Source organism: Petaurus breviceps, unplaced genomic scaffold, assembly GCF_028583685.1.
Source record: "Petaurus breviceps papuanus isolate PSGF00001 unplaced genomic scaffold, PetGlider_PUasm1.0 189, whole genome shotgun sequence".
Taxonomy (NCBI): domain Eukaryota; kingdom Metazoa; phylum Chordata; class Mammalia; order Diprotodontia; family Petauridae; genus Petaurus; species Petaurus breviceps.
Window position 1 is genome coordinate 44,787,133 of NW_027185809.1, and position 9,850 is coordinate 44,796,982.

Here is a 9,850-nt window from a genome sequence, read left to right on the forward strand (position 1 = left end):
TTTTCAACAAAGTGGTCACATAGTTTTCAACAAAATACAATCATTTAATAACTCAATCATCCTTAATTAGGTTAAGGGTCACAAAGTACAAAAGTCAAAGTACTCCACCCATGAGATGAAATTAAGTTACAACTTCAATACAATAGTCACTACTCAGTACCATCTTAATGGATAGTGGAAAATACAAAAACCCTCCACCCCAGGTCACAGACAAATTACAATTTCATCAGTCACTATTCAGTATCCTATTTTGTCAGTCACTACTCAGTACCCATGGAAAGATCTATTCATCTTGACTGGGACAGGCTTTCAGCTCTCATATTTCCTCTTCCATGGTCCCAGCTCTTGCCCAAATCTAACCAACTATCACAAAAGGAGGAAGCTCCCAGTTCCTTGTCCACTTCTCCATACAATTTCTCCTCCACATTGGGGCTCACATTGTCCAGTCCATCTCAAATCTCCCATAGTCTCTTTTCTGGGAAGACAAGGCTTAACAAAGCCACAAGAACATTCATTCAAATTAACAAAGTCACAACAAGGTTTGCACAAAGTCACCATAGTCATGCTTCCTCAGCCTTCTGCAGCTCTGGCTGCCCCCGGGAAATCCTCAGCACCTCCAGATAGCCCTTGGAAGTCTTCAGAGGCATAAGATCAGTTCCCAAAATCAAAATAACTTTACCTAGCCTCCATGTGGCTTGCTCCAAGAAATTCTGTCTCAGTTCTCAATTCTCATTACATGTCTCAGTTCTTCTCAATTCAGTCTTCAATACAGCAGCAGCTGCCCTGCCTTCATAATGCTTACCCCAAGAAATTCTGAATGGCCAGCTTGTGCTCTTCCTTATAAATGGTATTAGCTTCTCCCTGTTCAGCGACTTCCTGTCACATCAAGAACAGGGGTTCCCTGTTCAGACCCTTCCTGTTATGCCAGCAACAGGGGTTCATAACTTCTATTTCTTTAACAGAAGCTTAATTTGAAACCAGGTGCTAAGTACCTGTCAGATTTCTAATACAAAGTGATCTTCAAATTCCATTACCATTACAGTCCCAAAAAATAAAACAACACCTTAAAAATTAAGGCAAATGGTAAAAGAGGTCCAAAAACAGATTCAATAAAGAGAAGAGTGCCTTAAAAAGTAGAATTGGCCGAATGGAAAAGGAAGTCAAAACTCGCTAAAGAAAATACTTCTTTAAAAATAAGAATGGATGGGGCATAGTCAAGATCGTGATGTAGAAACAGGACTTCCGTGGGGCTCTGACTTCCAGCTCCTCCGATTCCTATAAAAGATGAGTCTGAAAAAACTTTGGAGCTACAGAACCCACAAAATGACACAGAGAAGCTAATGTCCTGGTGAGGAGAGCCCAGCAGGCTGGCAGGAAGTGTCTAGAGCAGTGTTCTGGGAGCCCAGCTCAGCCCAGCAAAGACAAGAAGGTTTTAGTCTCAGGGTGTGTCAGAACAGCTGCCAGCTGGAGGAACTTCAGATAATCAATAGCTGTGGTGGCTTCAAGAATTATCAATGCATAGATGCCAAGGACAAAAGGAGAGGTCAGTGCAGTGTGGAATTTGGGATACAGGAGTTGGGAATGTGGTCTGGCTTTTGTCCCCAGGTGAGAAGCACCTGTGCAGCCACAGGCACGTGGCAGCTTCAGCTCCTGGCCTGCAGACTGTAGGGGGACAAAGCAACCAGTCTGAGGGGTTATCTCTCTTTCTTTAACCTGCTTGGATCTGGATGCAAGAAAATTATGAATTGAGAGTCAACAAACTGACTGAATAAAATGACACCTTAAAAAACAGACTAACTAAAATGGCAAAAGAGGCTCAAAGAGGAAATGAGGAGAAGAATGCCTTAAAAAGCTGAATTTGCCAGATGGCAAAAGAATTTCAAAAGTCACTGAAGAGAATCATTCCTTAAGAATTAGATTGGAGCAAATGGAATCTAGTGACATTATGAGAAATCAAGATACAATTAAACAAATAAAAACAAATGAAAAAGCAGAACGCAATGTGAAATATCTCTTTGGGAAAACCACTGACCTGGAAAATAGATCCAGGAGATATATTTTAAAAATTATTGGACTACCTGAAAGTCATGATAAAAAAAGAACCTAGAAATCATCCTTCAAGAAATTGTCAAGAAAAATCACCCTTATGTTTTAGGACCAGAGGGCAAAATAGATGTTCAAAGAATGCACTGATGACCTCCTGAAAAAGATCCCAAAAAGAAAACTCCTAGGAATATTCTAGCCAATTTGAGGAATTCCCAGATCAAAGAGAAAATATTACAAGCAGCCAGGAAGGAACAATTTGAGTATTGTTGAAATACTATCAGGATAACACAGGAACTTGCAGTTTCCACATTGAGGGATCAAAGAGCTTGGAATATGATATTCTGGAGGTCAAAGGATCTGGGATTAAAATCTAGAATCACCTACCCAGCAAAACTTAGTATCATGTTTCAAGGAAAAATATGGTCATTCAGGGAATAGAGGATGTTCAAGTATTCTTGATGAAAAAAACCAAAGTTGAATAGAAAATTTGACATTCTGATACAAGAAGCAAGAGAAGCATGAGAAGGTAAACAGGGGAAAAAATCATAAGGAACTTATCAAAGTTGAAATATTTACATCCTTACAAGTAAAAATGATAATTGTAACTAATGAAACTTTTCTCAGGACGAGAATAGTTGAAGGGAATAGAAATGTGAGTATACATATACATATATATGCATATATGTGTATGTATATGCATGTATGTATATGTGTATGTATATACATATATGTCTCTATAAAGGAACATAAATGGGCATACATATACATATGTGAGTGTGTGTATTTATTCTTACAGGTATACATAGATAGAGGTCACAGGACCAATTTAATAGGAAGAGATGATACTAAAAAGGTGAAATTGAAAGGTGAGAGAGGAATATAATGAGAGGAGATGGGGAGAGACAGAATGGGGTAAACTATCTCATATAGAAGAGGCAAGGGAAAATGGCTAAAATGGAGGGGATGAACAGGAAGGCTCTATTCTCATTTAATTTGGTTTAGGGAGGGAATGACATACACACTAAAGAGAATATGTCACTCTATAAGACAGTAGGGGAGAAGGGAATGAAAAGGGTGATGAAGGAAGGGAAGAAAGGCTTGGGGGAAGGAAGTTGGAAGCACCCACTTTAGAAAAATTACAGGATCAAATTAGAGACTAGAACAAGTGGGAGATGGGATAGGAGGGAGGGAAATATAGTCAGTCTTTTACAATATATGCACTATGGAAATATTTTGGGTAGCTACACAGGTACACCCTATACTGAATTGCTTATTTACACAGTAAGGGTGGGTGACAAGGGAGAAAGGGAATGGATCTGGAATTCAATGTTTTAAAATTAAATGTTTAAAATAAATGTAAATATATATATAAATATATACATATGTGTACTAGTATTAATAGTATTTTGCATGTAACTGTAACTAAGACACAGGTACTTGGTCATAGAGATCCATCATGTCCTACTGGGATGTCCGATGGGGTATGGAGAAGTTATGGGAGAGAGCAGATTGGAGGAGGGGATATCCAGTGGGATCACTATTTTGGGGTGGTGTGTAGGGGAAAAACAGGGAGAAAATGTGTATCTCAAAATCTTGCAAAAATGAATTATGTAAACTAAAAGTTAATGAACATTTGTTTAAAAAATATACATTAGAATGGAGCAAATGGAATTTAATGCCTTGATGAGAAATCCAAAAAACTTAAAACAAAAACACCAGGATGAAAAACAAGAAAACAGAATAAAATTTGAAATATTATATCAGTAAAAGCAAAAGAAAACATCACCAAAACCACAACTGATCTGGAAAATATATCCAGGAGAGATGTTTAGAAATTATTGGACTACATGAAAGCCATGATTAAAAAAGAGCCTAGACATCACCTTTCAACAAATTATTAAAGACAATGACCCTGACACTCTCAAACCAGAGGGAAAAATAGAATGAATAGGGAAATAATAGTAATATAAATTAAGAAGATGAGGATGACTGAAGAAGAAGTTAGGAGTACCACACTGGCCAAAGGAAGTCCGTGAAATTCTTGTGAAAGCTTCCACTGGGAAAACTGTCAAAGTCAAGGAATGAGAGGAAGATGGGAAAGATGAGAAGAAAGATGAAGTGGAGGAGGAGGAAGATGAAGAGGAAGTGTCCACAAAAGAAGCACCAGAGAAAAAGAAAAAAGGACATCAGTAAAAAGAAAGCATCTGAAACCAAGAAACAAAAATTGAATACTGAAGTGACTACAAATTTCAGTCTCTTCACTGATACCCTGTTTCTGAGATAAAAATTGGCATCATCAACTTCTTTGCCAAAAAAGTACCTTACAGCTGTGAACAAATTTGTAGTGACAGGAATTTTGGCTGCATTGAATTTAATTCGGTAAATACATAGACATATTTTTGGATATTTCTAAATGATTTATAGCATTTCTTGGTTGCCAAAGTGAAAATACTCAGACTGAAATTTAAAAAAAATTTCTCTCTTGAAAGCTGAGCTATCTCCATCACACTACTGGAAATAAATGTATCACTAACAGATTGGACAGAAGAGATGAAGGTACTAGAGATATTGTAGGAAAGAATTGTCTTATTTCAGACAAGAGATGACAAGACTTTAAGTGAGTAAGGTGCAAATGGGAGTAGAGAAGAGGGAATGGGGGGGAATATCTTTAATAAGTGGCATTTACAGGATAAAATAATGCATTCAGTGACTTTGAATTCCTGTAGATCCAAACCCCATTCCATACTCCATACTACCTGCTTCCTCATTCCTATTTCCCTCAAATCTCCCACTTCCAAGATTCAACCCCATTTGGCACAATCCTTCCACTCTGCCATCTGGTATACCTATTCCTTAAGTAAGAAACTTCCCCTCGTCTTAAATCTTCATCTCCCACTCTTTCTGTCTACTAGCTATTACTGAAACCTGGTGCTTTTCTGATGCCACTTGCCAAATACCAGCTACTCTTTCATTCCTTCTCCTCACATCACTGATTGAGATGAGAGAGTTAGAATACTCTCTGATCCCCATTACCACTTCTAGGTTCCCTCTCTATTACACAATAATCTCTCTTCCTTTGATATTAATGCTATTCATATCTACCACCCAAACAAAATCCTGGTAGCTGTTTCCTACCTCGAGGTCATACCTCTTCCTTTCTCAATGAGTTCGATACCTGGCCCATAATATTTTTCTCTCTTCACCTACTCCTACACTCATACTAGGAGTCCTCAACATACATATTGATTCTACTTCAAATACCCTAACTACTCAGTCCTTCAATCTGTTCACCTCCCATGAGATACTTTTCTACCTCACTTTAGCCATTCATAAAGATAGTAATATCATAAATATTGCCATCAATAATAAATGTATCACTTCTATATTTAGGAATTCTGTAAATCATATCCAACCACAATCTATTGGCCTCTCATTTCTCCCTCTGCCCTCTCTTATATAAAACCCTCCTAATCATAATCCACACTATGACCTCTAGTCCTTTAAAACTTTCAATTTTCTCTTCAGCACTAATCACCTTATTTTCTTATCTTGTCTTGACCCCTTGGTGGAAGCAACTCAAATCTACACTGCCCTCCTCCCTTGAGTCCCTAATCCCTTATTTTATGGCAAATCATGTACAGCCACACCTTACCCTTGGATTACTCTCATCATTCAGTGCCTTCACTCCTACAAACAGGCAGTTGAATGAAGACAGAGAAAATTATGCAATGGGTTCATTGACTGGGTCCACTTCATATTTCTGTAACATAGCCTTAACTGGGCCCTCACTGCTGCTAGACAATTCTAATATGCCTCCCTTAATAACTCACTATCCCACTATTCACAACTCTTCCAAACCTATTCTTCACTCCACAATACTCTTATTATCTTTTCCCCATAGCCTCCCACCTAAACTTCCTTGCTATCATATAAAGTAATGCAATCTTCCCATTGTTTTAGTCTCACAGGTTGGGAGTTATCATTTATTGATCACTTTCTCTAATATTCCTCCAGCCTCTACTATGACTTTTGACATCCTTGACTTCCTTTAAGTCTCAATTAAAATCCAACCTTCTACAGGACATTTTCCTTCTGTTAATTATTTCCTATTTACCCTTTATGTAGTTTGTTTTGTATATACTTTTTTTGTCTGTTGCCTCCCTTATTAGACTGCAAGCTCATTGAGTGCAAGAATTGTCTTTTGTGAGAGAGTGGCCTGGGCTGCAGGAAGCTGCTGAGGGGATGTCGGGGATAATGGACTGCGGGGAGAATGATGACCCAGGCAATTACAAGGACAGCAGGATCTACATAGGGAACCTCCCAGCGGACATGAAGGAGAAAGACCTGGAGGACGTATTCTACAAGTACGGCGGCATCCTGGACGTCGAGCTCAAGAACCGCTGGGGCCTGAAGCCCTTTGCCTTCTTGTGCTTCGAGGATCCCAGGGATGCAGAATATGCTATTTATGGAAGGAATGGTTATGATTATGGCCAATGCTGGCTTCATGTGGAGTTACCCAGGAATCCTGGGGGTGGAGGGCCGCATGGCAGGACTGGATCATCGTCAAGAAGATCTTAATTTTGGGTTCTTGTCTCAGGCCTTCCTCCCTCAGGCAGCTGGCAGGACTTGAAGGATCACATTTGAGAAGTTGGGGGTATGTGTTATGCAAGTATATAGAAAGATGGCATGGAGTTCCTCCGCAAGGAAGATGATGAATAAGCCCTATGAAGACTGGAAGACTCCACATTCCGTTCTCATGAGGGTGAAACTTCCTATAGCAGAGTTTATCCAGAAAGAAACACCAGCTATGGCTAATCCATGTTCAGGTCACGGTCAAGAGGTCGTTATTCTCCATACCAAAGCAGGAGCTCCCCATACCACACCTCTTCCTTTGCACCATACTGAAGCCAATTATGTTTTTGTTGTTGTTATTTTTAGTGTGAACTGAGTTGCTCTCTGCTCGGAATCTACGTTGAACATTGACTTTTTTTTTTAAAGGAAGAATTACATACAGTACCACTACATACATACAGTTTCTACCAGTACCATATTGACAGTGAGATATTTTAAACTGCTGAAATTGTGATTTTGGTTTAGAAGCAAGTTGCATGTTTCCCCTTCCTTCCCCAATTAAGGAGAAAAATCAGTGCTGTGCAATGGTGGGTCTCTCTGCATAGACAGTATATATAGGAATCAGCCCATTCTGTTTACAAATATATTTCTAAAGTCTAATAATTAAAAAAAGAATTGTCTTTTAATATTCCTAGAACTTAGCATAATATCTGGCACATCGTAGATACTTAGATGATAATTGATTGTTTAATCAACTATACACAGTAATTTGTTAAATTATATTTAAATAGTGATACTACATACCTCAGATCTGAAAAAAAGTGAAAAACCCCTCAAATCTACACATTACTGAGATCTACGAATGTGGCTTTTAAAAATCTTTTATTGCATCACTAAAACCAACAGTATTCCGGTAGCTAAGTCATTTTCAGCAATCTCAAAGACAGGATTAGCCAAGTGAATTGAGAAAATAACTATATCACCTAACATTACAGTACAACATCATCTGCTTGAGGGACTGTGGTGTCATTTTCATTATCTTTGCATTTTCAGATCTCTGGGTTTTCACACAATAAATTTCTAATAATAAGATTGCAAATTTAGAATTGAATGAGACTTTTCAGGCTATATCATCTAACCTCTCATTGCATAGTTTAGAAAAGTAAAATCTAAGATTAAATGACTTCTCCAGGTCACACACATAGCAAGTAATGGTGCTAATATTAGAATCATGACTCTGATTCCAAATCCCTCATCCATTCAACAGTACCATCACTATCTCTATTTATTGGGTTTTTCTAATTGAGCACTAAATGATCATGATATCATTGTTTTTTATGTCGCATATCACCCTAATTTTCCACACAAATGAATCAAATTGACATATTGCATGGAAGGGTAGTAAAAGATAGAAAGAGGATAACATGAAAGATTCAGAACTATGATTCCATTGACAAATCAAAGTTGAAAAACTTTCTCTACCAGTGAATACCAAAATCTCTGTAACTCATAGTGTTAGAGTTGCCTGAGACATTAAGATGTCAAGTGACTTGACCAGGAAAATCAAAAAAGTATGAAATGCACAAATCTTAAAACCTATATTATCAACACTTCAGATACTGAATGATTATACTAAGACTTCCACCTCCCTTACACACGAAATTCCCCACTGGAAGTTCTAACAAGCAAGGTTTGTTTGTTTTTTCCCCAAATTTTAAGTTGGAAGAAGGAAAGTAAATGTCATGTGTTGCCTGATTGAGATATTCAATTCCTCAGTAAATGAAACACGTGACTGCATACAAAATCATTAACAAGAGGAAATAGTGTAAAGAGGGCATAAGGACATTTCAAATGAGAAATGCAAATATAGATACAAATAAATGCATGTGTAACTATACAGATAAACCTAGGTAGATTTAGATTCATATGAATCTAACATATAATTAATGAAGAAATATAACAGAAATTCTAGGCACATCATTTTCTTAGCATTCTAAACACCAAATAAGCCTATAAATAAATATTGAGGCATAGAAATTCCAAAGCTGTTAAAAAAAGGACCAAAATGAATGTAAAGCATACCTTTTAGGATTGTCAGAAGAAGGCAGATTGTTCAAATGATGTTGTGGTTATTTTTATCAATAAAAGATGTTAATAATGCTATGCATTTTGAGTTTTTCTAGTAAGTGAAAAAAAATTTAAAGTCTAAAAATAAATGAAGAATAGAAGAGAGATGGCACTAACAACTTGTCAACATGTGACAACACACTGTCAAATCATAAATGAACAATGATGGTAAATGAAGATGACATTAAAAAAATCTGTTCTTAGAAATGCAAAGAATTATTTTTGGCTATCTCATTTTTTGTGGCAATCAAGTCACTGAAATTAAAGTTAAGTATAGAAAATGATGTATTTTCATTGTATTTCTTGGGAGCCAAGAAGCTACAATTAATGGCATCTACAGACATAATTTATTCCTTATATTCTGAATATTATCACATTTATTATTTGCATTTTGGTGAAAGAAAAAGAAAGAATGCATGTAACTAATTAAATGAAGAAGTGAATAACACTATGCCTAACTCATTCAAGAAGGTCTGAATCAATCTGTGGATTAGCTTTGCTCTTTTTTTCCTCCTCTTCTCCCTATTGTTTGTATGTTATTTATTTTACAACTCATTATACCCTTGGAGAGAACTGAATTAGTAAAAAAGGTGAATTGAATCATTTAATTTCACTCTTTTATTGAAAGCTTTGGTAAAATCTGATGCAGAAAGCCAAAAAAGTTAATTTTCAATGGAAATTTCATTTATTCATTCTTCTTTGTTCCTCACTCTGCTCCCTGGCATTCTGTTAGGATGAGTAATACAGATTTGACCTCATAGCCTAGCATTGAATCACCTAATGTTTTTAATGCAATGATGACTTGGGGTGCCAAAACTAAAACCTAAATCTGAGGGTCCCTAATTAATCTGTCGACTTCTTTCTCATTCCAATTTATGTTTTTGTCTGTGTTATGGGTGAAGAAATATTTCTTTTTTCCCCTCGAATTCCTCACTATAATTAGTGCTGCAGGAATGGAGGCAAAGAGGACACAATAGAATGAGTTGTCTCTTTCTCCTCTCTCTCTCTGTCTCTCTGTTGCTCTGTCTCTGTCTCTGATCTCTGTCTCTGTATCTCTCTCTCTGTCCCTCTCTGTATCTCTCTGTCTCTCCATCTCTATCTCTGA

The 9,850-nt window shown here is 37.1% G+C and overlaps 1 pseudogene; it reads left to right on the forward strand.

Annotated features, from left to right (window-relative positions):
- The first annotated feature begins 3,502 nt into the window (after nt 1–3,502).
- Nucleotides 3,503–6,951, forward strand: LOC138163955 (serine/arginine-rich splicing factor 9 pseudogene; annotated as a pseudogene).
- The last annotated feature ends 2,899 nt before the right edge of the window (nt 6,952–9,850 follow it).